At 39.3% G+C, this 10,789-nt stretch overlaps 1 non-coding gene across 1 annotated transcript; it reads right to left on the bottom strand.

Annotated features, from left to right (window-relative positions):
• Positions 1-995: 995 nt before the first annotated feature.
• LOC118579052 lies at positions 996-1,161 on the bottom strand. The gene has a single exon (XR_004944419.1). It is a non-coding gene; the product is annotated as a U1 spliceosomal RNA (small nuclear RNA).
• Between the last annotated feature and the right edge of the window lie 9,628 nt (positions 1,162-10,789).

Genomic DNA, 10,789 nt, shown 5'->3' with positions numbered 1-10,789 from the left:
TTTCATAAACTCTGACTTTGACCTTGCTAACCAGTGGTGCAGGAACTTGAGAGGTCATAGGCAACCTGGAAGGTGGCCAGAGGCTCCACGTACCTGTCAGATCCCACAAAGAAAAGCTAAAGCTTCTTTGTAAGTGTGTTTGTTTTTATTTTGCTATCCTTGAAATACTCATAGCATCTGTTCTCACCAAAATATGTCAAAGAAAAAGATCATTTATAAGTCAATCCTTCTCATACTTAGGGACAACCAGCCAGTTTATATTATAGAAAGCTTGGATTACAAGAGAATCTTAATGGACAGCAGGCCTAATTTGCTCTTGGAAAGGAATGCAGCAATAAGAGCTCATGCCAAGAAGACGTTTCATAGGGTCATTTTAGTGTTTGATTCTTTTGAAGAGTTTAAACATAAATCTTGAACCTGGTCTTTGGTACTTGGAGTCAAATCTTGAATGAAAGAGGCAAATGCAGAGTCAACCCTTCTCCTGGGCCATTTCCCTCTCCATGACAAATTCCGAGCTACCCTTACAAATGCTCATTAAGTTTTTACTGACACTGTTGCTCTTACTCTTTGCTCTTCACTCTTCCCTCTCATCACTCATGCATTGTTCTGAACATTGTACGTAGGATCCTATTCCCGTGGAGTCTTCCACCAGGATGGCTTTAATCCGGTGAGTTTTTTGTCTAACAAGGATCTTTCTCTCATCTTTGCATGTCAAGATGAGATGTCCTTGTTGAAGACTCTGTTCACAGGCTCTCTACCGTTCAATTTTCCTGAGTTTTAATTAGTACTAATTCTTTATGTTTCAGTGTTTCCATAAGAAAGAAGAAGAAAAGATGAGCAGAAGAAAGAGAAAGAGGAGGACAAGGAGGAAGTCAAGAATGAGGAAAATGGGGCTAAGGCCAAGAGAAGTGTTACCATGGCTTACCCACAGGAAGCTCAAATGGGTGACTTAAAAAAAAATCTCTCAGGCTAAGCAGTGAGGGTGTTTGTTTTTTGTGGGGAGGATCTTAAACACAGCCCCCGCCCCCCCCCACAGATTATGCAGCCAATTTTCCACATTTGGGGAAACTACAGGGGTCGGCACATCCAGAGTGTGATGGATGAGCCTTGCCTTTGGAAAACCGCCTTTGTGAGCATGGTATCTCCCTACAAGGTAAATTTGGAAGTGGGTTTTACATACAGAGATGTTCAGCAATTCCTTGTTTAATAAAGTTACAGATGAGTATTAATAGAATTGGTGATTAGTATAAGATAAGTAAATCCTAAAAGCATGTTCTTCTGATGAAATGGCCCTTTGCACAATTGTCTGGAAATGCCTCTCCTGATGTGTTTTTGTTTTTGTTTTTGTTTTTGTTTTTTTTTCCAAATGCAACATTAACCCTTAAGGTACAGATTAGATCTAGCTGAACTCTTTAGAAGTCATTTGAAATGGGCTCTTCATTCTTGAGACTATGTTTCCTCAGTGGTAGAGCAATAGGCATAAACTCTGGCATCAATCCTTCCAGCCACTGCCAATGGTGGAAGTCTGTTTTAGAAAGTGAGTTATGTTTTCCTCAATATGTTTTAAAATGCAGACAAAACCTCCCTCATAAGCTTTTATGAGAATTAAAAGAGATAATTTATGTAGGACATCAGCACAAATACTAACTCAGAATAAGTGCAAAATAAAATAGGTAATTATAATGGTTAATGGCACTTGCCTCTGTATAGGCAGTGTCAGAGTTGGGCTATTCTCAGTGGTCCTTTCACAGCCTCTGTGTCTAAATCATATAAGCTGTTCAGGCTTCTTGTTCCTCTTATGGTATGTGACCTCTGATGACCTTCATCAATATAATAATGCATTATTATTATATGGTTTCTTCCCTTTCCAGTTACATGAGGGCACCCAGGTTTTAGTGGTGGCCCTTAATCACTTCTGAAGAGAATGTCTTCTAGAATAACAAACCTAAGTGTAGGTCCTTAAAGAAAGCATTACAATGCCACTTGTGTATTAATGGTTTAATTATAAAATGATCATAGATTTACAAAAATTTTTAACAGCTAACAAATAGTACTATGCCTATCACTGTGCTTTTCTATCTCTGTGATAAGACCCCCTGACCAAGGCAACTTAAAGAGTTTATTTGGATCTTATTGTTTCAAAGGGTTAGATTCCATGATCATCATAGTGAGGAGCATGACAGCAGGCTGGCATGATACTGGAGCAGCAGCTGAGAGCTCACACCTGGATCCACACTCTGCTTCCTGGCCCCCATAGGCTTACGAATATATCATAATGCAAAATGCATTTAGCCCAACTTCAAAAGTCCACATAATCTTTGAGTCTCAACACTTGTTTCAAAGTTCAAAGTCTTGTGAGACTCAAAGCAATCTCTTAATTGAAAACACCTGTAAAACTAAAAAACAAATTACATATTTCCAATATACAATGTCAAAGAATATACATTACCATTCCAAAAGGGAAGAATTGGGACATAGTGAGGAAATACTATATCAAAGCAAGAATGAAACCCAGCAAGGCAAACTCTAAATCCTGTGACTCCCTATCTGATGTTGGAGGGCTTAGATGGCTCTGTGCTTCTGGCTTTGGTGACTACAATATAATTTTGTCTCTTGGATTGGTCCCACTTGTAAAGCTCCTCTTGGTAGATATTCCATGGCTCTGGCATATCCAACATCCCATCGCCTTCAATGCAATCCAGGCTTCACTTTCACAACTTCATACAATGACCTTTCTGGACTTCTTGCCCTCTCAGAATCATCATACAGGCTTGCCCTGCCACACATTGATTGTCCTTTAAATCTAGAACCACATGGATGATGTTGCCAAATTTGGCTGGCCACTTGGAATAGAGTCTGGCCCCTTCAAATCGCATTTATAGCCTGCCACAAGTGACATAACTCCACCAACAAGGCTATACCTCCCAATTCTTCTTAAACATACCACCAACTGGGGACAAGTATTCAAACATGTGAGCCTTTGAGAGCCATTCTGATTCAAACCACTTATCCCTTGAACATGATTTTCCTGCTCCAACATCACAGGTTGCATTTAATAGTCATGTATTATTCACTTCTTTTGATATGGAGCACCTTCCACATCATCTTTTTGACTTTATATTTGACTTAAGACCTTGATTTTTTTTAGGAAAACTGGCCAAATACTCTGTAGTACACTCATCAATTAGTTTGACTTTCTTCATATCTTCCTGGTTGTTCATTATTTTCAGGCCATGCCACAGGAAGGGTGCTGGGTACTTTCCAGTTCACTGCATCAAGAGGCACATGAAACCCACTTGCCCCATTACTGGAGATGTTACTTCTGATTCCTTCTAGTCTTTGGCATAACTTAATACTTTCACTACTCCGTGGCTAATGCTATCCTAGACTTGGCCACTGGAACCCTTTCAAGCTGACTCCTGAATCTTTAAAGAATATCTTTACATCGTTTGCTTATGCTTTATTCTGAATGTTGTTATAAAACAAGTAAATAGATCCCCTCCAACCCATCACAGCAGCTCTGTTAATGATCTTACTGCCCTCACAATGGCTGTGGCTTAGCTGTGCCTGTATGTAGGGGTTTTTCAGATGGTGTTTGCATGTGCATTTGACTTCTCAATGGCTACTATTTTATCTGGCATGTCTGGCTCTCCATTGGTAGTTTCTTTGAAATATTTTGTAAGGACCCAACAGAACAATTCATTATGGTCACTTGAGTTCTAAAACACACTTTCTACATTGTTCTTGTGCTAGATTCTATTTAATTAACTTTTGATTTTGCATTGCAAGACCCTGATATACATTAGAAGGTCACCACCCAGCCATTTTTCTTTTAAAGTAACTAGACTGGTTATTTTTTCAAAGTTCCATCAGGTTAAAACAGTTAGCAATTTTTCTCCTTGCAGTGTCCCTTCAGCCTGGAGCAGACGGATAATAGATCAGCATAGGTTCAACTGCATTACAACATTAGTCATCAATTAGGTTTAAACCAGCACTGTAATATATCATTTATCTTGCCTGCCACAGCTCTTTTGAACATTTAATTTTTTAAGGCCTCTTAGGGTTTTTTTCCCCTTCTCTTCTGAACTGGCCTCCTGCCTTTCTCCTTTGTCTCCGGCACAGACATCTCCTTAAGGAACAATAAAAATTAGATTTGTTTGACCTGCTCTCAGGGTTCATTTCAGAGAGATGGATTTTAATAGCTTTGACTGGTTGGGCAGACAGCTTTTATGCAATATTCCAGACATTTACTCACTGTCTTTGCTGTGCCCTAAGCAGGTGTGTGTGGAAGAAGGTGTTTCTGTGTGCCACAGAAGAGCTCCTTGCTATTCCCTTCACATCAGATAATAGTCAAAGAAATTGCTTGCCCACACACAGTGGGCATCTCATTAGGAGGTATAGTCATTGGCTAGCCTTCCCCCATCTAATGGCCTCTTTTAATCTCTTCTATCCTACATTTATTACATTGTTAATTTAAAGGGATATCTTTGCTCAATAAGGTCTTTCTAAGATGGCCTGAATTGTAATGGGGTCTCTCCTTTTACATTCCCTTCTTCATGAATATTCTGCTTCAGGCTCAGGATGTTTTCTCATTTCAAGATAGACTGAGGTCATCATGAGAGCATATGTTTGTAGCCACACTACCCAGAATTTGAATTCTGATGCAACCATTTATGAGGTGAGCCACTGTCTGGGTTTGAGCTGGTGACCCTCTCTTTCTGAAGCTTTCAGTGCCCCCCTCATCAGAATAATAATTCTTGCCTCCCAGTATAGTTGCTAGTTTTTTGTTTGCTTTTATTTTTTATTTTTATGTTTTAAGAAAGCCATGGGTTACATGGCTTGACATAAATCCAGATTTTTTTTGAGCCATAGTGATGACAGTCTTCATGCCACAAATATCTACTGAATATCTACTTGGTAACAGGCAATCTTTGAGGTAGGGGATGCAGCAATGAACAAAATAGGCAAAACATTTGTCCCTTAGAGATTCAATTTTTATGGGAGACAATAGCAGAAGAGGCAAATAAGCACTGATCTGCTAGATAGTACTGAGCACTAGGGAGAAAAAGATAGTACACTGAGCTGAACTTATTAAATAAGACAGAAATATTAAATAAGATAAAATTTTCTCTCTAGTATCTGGCACAAAACCAATTGCACATTCATAATTTTTATTCATGAAAATCATTCATTTGTTACTTTTTACATATTTTTTAAAGTTAAACATCACATCATCCACCTTCTCTTTCCTCTCTCCAATTCCCCCATGTTTCCTATTGCTGGGGGATAGTTGAGCAAACTTTGTAAAGATGTGTCACTGTTTTAGCTTGCCTGCCTAAGTCTCTTGATTGGTTTAATAAAGAGCTTAATGGCCAATAGCTACACAGGAGATGTTAGACAGAACTTCTGGGAAGAGAGAGGAACTTGGGATGAATCTAGGCACTTGAGGGAGATGCCAGTGAGATACAGAGGGAGTTGGAAGTAGAAAATGGAGGAGAGGTAAGGAGCAATGTGGCAAGACATAGATAATAGAAGCGCGTTAATTAAGTTATAAGAGCTAGTTGAGAACAACCCTAAGCTAAAGGCCAAGCTTTCATAATTAATAATAAGTATCTATACCATTATTTGGAAACTGGTGGTCCCCAAAAAGAAAGTCCAACAAGAAGGTCCTATTGTGTTCTGCTTCCCCCTCTCAAAATCATACCCCATTCTTCTTTGAATACACACACACACACACACACACACACACACAACAACAACAACAAAAACAACCTACTCAGTCCATTTAGTGTTACTTGTATGTGTGCAATTTCAGGGCTGACCACTTATTTTACACATTTATTCAACAAACATCTATGAAAATAATATTTTAGACTACATACATGGATCATCTAATTCCTGAGGATTTTTTGTTTTTGTTGTTCAAGATAGAGTTTCTCTGTGTAACAGTCCTGGCTGTCCTGGAACTCGCTTTTTAGACCAGGTTGGCCTCAAACTCACTGAGATCTGCCTGCCTCTGCCTCCCAAGTGCTGGGCTTAAAGGCATGCACCACCACCACTAGGCTAAGTTTTTTTTTTTTTTATGGTGAAACATTAAATTATTTCATTCATTCATTTATTCATCTACTGATCCTATATTTTATACAAGGCACTATGCTAAGAGCCAGTGTGTGGAAATGAATAGGCAGGTTCTTGCGTGCCAGTTGCCCATAGTCTAATGGACTCTCAGCTACAAAGGAAGCCAAAGAATACTAGAGACAAGAGGAGAGTTGGACTGGAGCCTAGAAAGGAGGATAAAGGGAAGAGCTATGGCAAGATGACAGATCTGGCCAGGCACGTGGCACAGCAGACTTTTTGCTTCTTGATGCTGATGGGAACTTCTGTCAATGATCCAGGCTCCTGGACTGCCCACTCTGCTTTCTCAGCTGTTTCTTTGAAGCCACCTCAAGATCCAACAACAGGGCAGGAGCAGGCCAGACAGCTGGTGAGACTCAAAACAGATTTCTTTTATTTTATGAAAGCTACCAGGCTTCTGCTGAAAGGACCATAAACTACCAGCTAAAGCAGAGAATCACGCTGAGAAAAGATTCTCTGGAAAAAATGTATAAAATTAAATGAGTTTTTCAAAACAATATTTTAATGTGTTTAGAGGGTTCATTTTTAATCTTGACCTTGTCAAGAACTAGATGTTTGAGTGTAGATTTTGAATAATTTATTGATTAGATTAGATAAGTTCTAGCTCTGGGAATAATGCCACAAAATTTGGTGTTGGGGATGTATCTCAGTTGGTAAGATACTTGCCTGACATTCATGAAGCCCTGCCCCAAATAAATGGGCATGATGGTACATATCTGCAATCCCAGGGCTTGGGAAGTAGAGGCAGAAGGATCAGAAGTACAATGTCATCCTTTGCTACATAGAGAGTTCTAGACCAGAGTGGACTGCATGAGACCCTGTCTTAGAACAAACCAGCAAGCATGCAAGCAAACAACAAAATTACTTGCAAAAGTTTAATTAGTTTCTGCTCCTTAATATAGCTATTTATCTACACTCTGTCTGCATGTCTTCATTGGTACATCTACTTTTGAGCGCTGTCTCTAGGCATCACACTTCACACTATGCTACACAAAATTCTAGTTCCAGTATTCCAGAAAATGAGTCTCTGAGTTGCATTTTTGATAATTATTTCTATTCTTCTATAGTTCGTAGGCCAACATAATAATTATAAAATAAAGAAAAACCTTGTGGGAGCAACAGGGGCTCCTTCCCTGCTCTTGGGTGGTAGGAGCCTCATCTCCCCATCTTATCTCCCCACCTCCCCACTCAGTGGATGTAAAGCAACATCACAATGATGAGCAGACCATCCTAGTTTGTTTAAAATTGTTCCAGACTTAATGCTGAAAACCCAGCACCTATCAAGAGATACTGAGCCAGTACTGGACAAACTTGGTTTACTGGTCACCTAGGATGCTAGATAAAATTGCTCCTGTATTACTGAACATGGGTACTTTAACAAAGTCAGTAAGACTTACTGATTTAGAGGAAAAGAAATGAAAGTCATGCTGGGAACAATTTGTTTCTTTCCCTTGGTGGCATAAACTGGTGCTTTTCTTCAGGGACCACCAGAGAGAATCTGATGATGAGATAGGACACAGTACAGAATTATGAGGTTACAGTGGCCAAGTGAGCTCTTCCTTTCATTCTCTGAGTAGCTACTGAAGGGACTTCTAAGTATTCTTTGAAGATTATTTCACGTCTGTGGAAGATAATTTTACTTTGGATATAAATGGGTAAGTGGATGATAAAAACAGAGTTTCCTGGTGTTATTAACATGAGAGCATCCCAAAGACTGTATTACCGAGAGCAGATGGCTCTACCTCTGACTGTTTCTTCAAAAGAACATGATTTGGAGAGTGGTGATAGAGATTGCTTTACTTGTAAGAATTCACTTACTGATTAATTAACAAAGTAGGATTATTGTCTGTCCTTGAAGAGACTGATGACCAGACCATTCCTCAAGAGCATGATAAATGGGGGTCAGGACAAGTGAAGAGGCTACAGTCTTTTATAGGCTTGCAAACCTTAGGACAGCCCATTTCTTTCTTAGGATCTGTGCTTCTGTTTGAAGAGATGCTGAGCTATGCCTGCTTCAACACCTTTAAACCTATTTGGGAGGTGAAGAAGTAGCTAATTCCCCCACTTACAAACAATGTCTTGACTCTGGGCAGGAAGGCTCAATGACCACACTATGCTAGATTTATAGACAGTCCTGGCTCTGGGACTGAACCATTTATGATTGGGGCAGATCGATTAGCTAACTGGAATTATAGTTTCTTCACCCACACACTTTTATTTTTTTTAATGCCACAGCAAAGTGCTGAAGTGCTGACCACTGACTGGGGGATTAGGGACCTCTTGAGTAAGGCCTAGCACAGTGTCAGACTTGGGGTGAGATGCATAAGGTATATAGGGTATATTTTTTTTACCCTCCAAGGACATTAAACTCTCATTTGTGCAACAATTTTCACCAAAACATACTCTTACTAATGGATTAAGTGATTTGCAGAGCAAATGTCATTAATACAGATGATGTTTTTATTACATTTCTGTACAACACAGTACACTATTTCTGATTTTCCTTATTCTAATTGTATTGCAAATCAAAGATGTCTTTGTAAACTAAAAAAATGAATATCTCACTAATACATTAGTATTTTTCCATGTCAAATTGAACTGATTATAGCTTTTGTTATTTTGTTTTCTTTTATGAACATTCATTCCACAAAATTCAGTGTCAAAACTGTTTAAGAATAGCTCAAATTTTGTTGATTTGTAGTCAGCAGTATATAATAGGATATGTGGTTTTGTCCATTATCAATTTTAGTTGTGCCAAATCTGTCGACTAGTAGTGTTTGTTAAGAATTACCTAGACATTAAACCACAGAGATAAACGGTCCCCTTCTAAAGCAAAGACAGAGCATTGGGAAGTCAGGGAGGTAACATGACATGAGCCAGACTATAAACGGTGGGGTCAAAGCATCCTACTTCACTCTGGGCCTATTGCTCCACCCCCACCCCCACCCTCACCCTTAGCCCCCTGACAAACCCTTTGGCATTGCACACATCTGAAGCTTGACTCTACCTAAGCTGGCCTCTTTTTTTTTCCATAAAACTAATTGCAGAGCAGAGGCACATTAATATGCCCATTACCTTTGCCAATTTCCCTAAGTACTTCAGGTTCAGTGCTGGCCTCTTTTTACTCCTTCCCAGTCCAGTCTGGCTAAGCTTGTGCCTTAATCTTCAACAAAACAAAACTGAATTCAGTAACAACTTTTTTTGAACACAAGTGTGTCAAGATGAGTAAAAAATGCTGAGCAAAGTACTTAATTTTAAAATGTTGGCTTCTCATTTGCAAAATATGGACCCCAGCCTGCCTAGCACCTTGAACTATCCTGAAAGACTTCCTCCCTTTTCTCCTTGTCTCTAACCTGCACTGAGTGCTTTCAGCCAGCTGCCACACACTCAGAGACTAACACCTACATAATCCCAGCAGTAAGTCCATGGCATTGGGACTACCTGTGAATGTTCTGATGACGCTTTTAAGCAATGGAATTTTCTAAGAGTATAGACTTATAAATGATGGAGTAAGGCTGGTTCTGGCCTAAAAGTCTGTTTCAAAGGCCACAAGTTTTATACCCACTAGCTGCAGAGAGAGAGAGAGAATTTTGGTGGTTGTGTAAATGCATCCTGAATAGAGACCTCAACTAAACCTGGCAGTGACAGTCATGTAGTAGAGCTGATAGGTGGTAGTGGAAGGTCTAAGGACCAAAGGACCCGCCTCCCGCCCAGAACCTTCAGAAAGCCTTTCAACACCCTGATTTCTATGTGCTCTGACACACATGAATTATGGGCCCCTTCCAGCTGCCTGCTCAACCCTTGTCTGGAGAGGCGCCAGCCGCCTATTTGATCAGCTCAAGCAGCGATGAGGTAGTTAAGGCTGAGCAGAATGCAGCTGGCTAAGCAAATGGGTAAATATTTTATAGACTGTACGGTAAATAATATATATGTTCAGAGAAACAAGGTGAATCTTTTATAGGCTTGAGCCCCTGTTAAGCCTGCAATTAAATGCTGGTGCTGGAAGAAGCAGAAGCAGGCTTCCAAATCTCCCTTCCTACTGAGAATCAAAGGCCTACCCGTAAATTCTCAGTAAGAGGTTCAGACTTTTCACTGATCCTGAGTTGCTCAAACTGAATGTCTTTCTTTTCTGTAAAGAAAAGGCCTTTTTCCTTATCCAGTGATACAAAAGCATACTGACAAACACTTCATTATATTTCTATGTTTTAAACTGTTTTTATTGGAATGTCTATGTAAGAGCTTTATCTAATAGATTTATTTCAGTCCTCATGCAATTCCAGTAAGATGCACATAGTGGTCATTAATAAATATTTGCATTTCACTTGCTTGTTGAGGCCCCACTTTGTCCCAAGCCCTTCCCTAGCTCAGGACTTCTTAAACCTTTCTCACATTTGACATCTTTATTGATGAAATAAACATTGAGAATTGTTTATTTAAAAAAAGTGCATTTACAGGTATATAAAATGAATAAACAAGTCAAACATTTTCTGATGAATCATAAATAAATCTCTATTAAATGGTTCTCTGCTATACAAATAATGACTTATGAAACTCAAGTGAGTCATCAATTCAAACAACAATTTTTAAAATCAAGCATGTTAACATAATACAATCCAAAGTTATACTATTTTGTCAACTTACATAAGGAGTGAAA

This window comes from Onychomys torridus, chromosome 2, assembly GCF_903995425.1.
Source record: "Onychomys torridus chromosome 2, mOncTor1.1, whole genome shotgun sequence".
NCBI classification, from domain to species: domain Eukaryota; kingdom Metazoa; phylum Chordata; class Mammalia; order Rodentia; family Cricetidae; genus Onychomys; species Onychomys torridus.
This window is presented reverse-complemented; position numbering and strand designations above follow the sequence as displayed.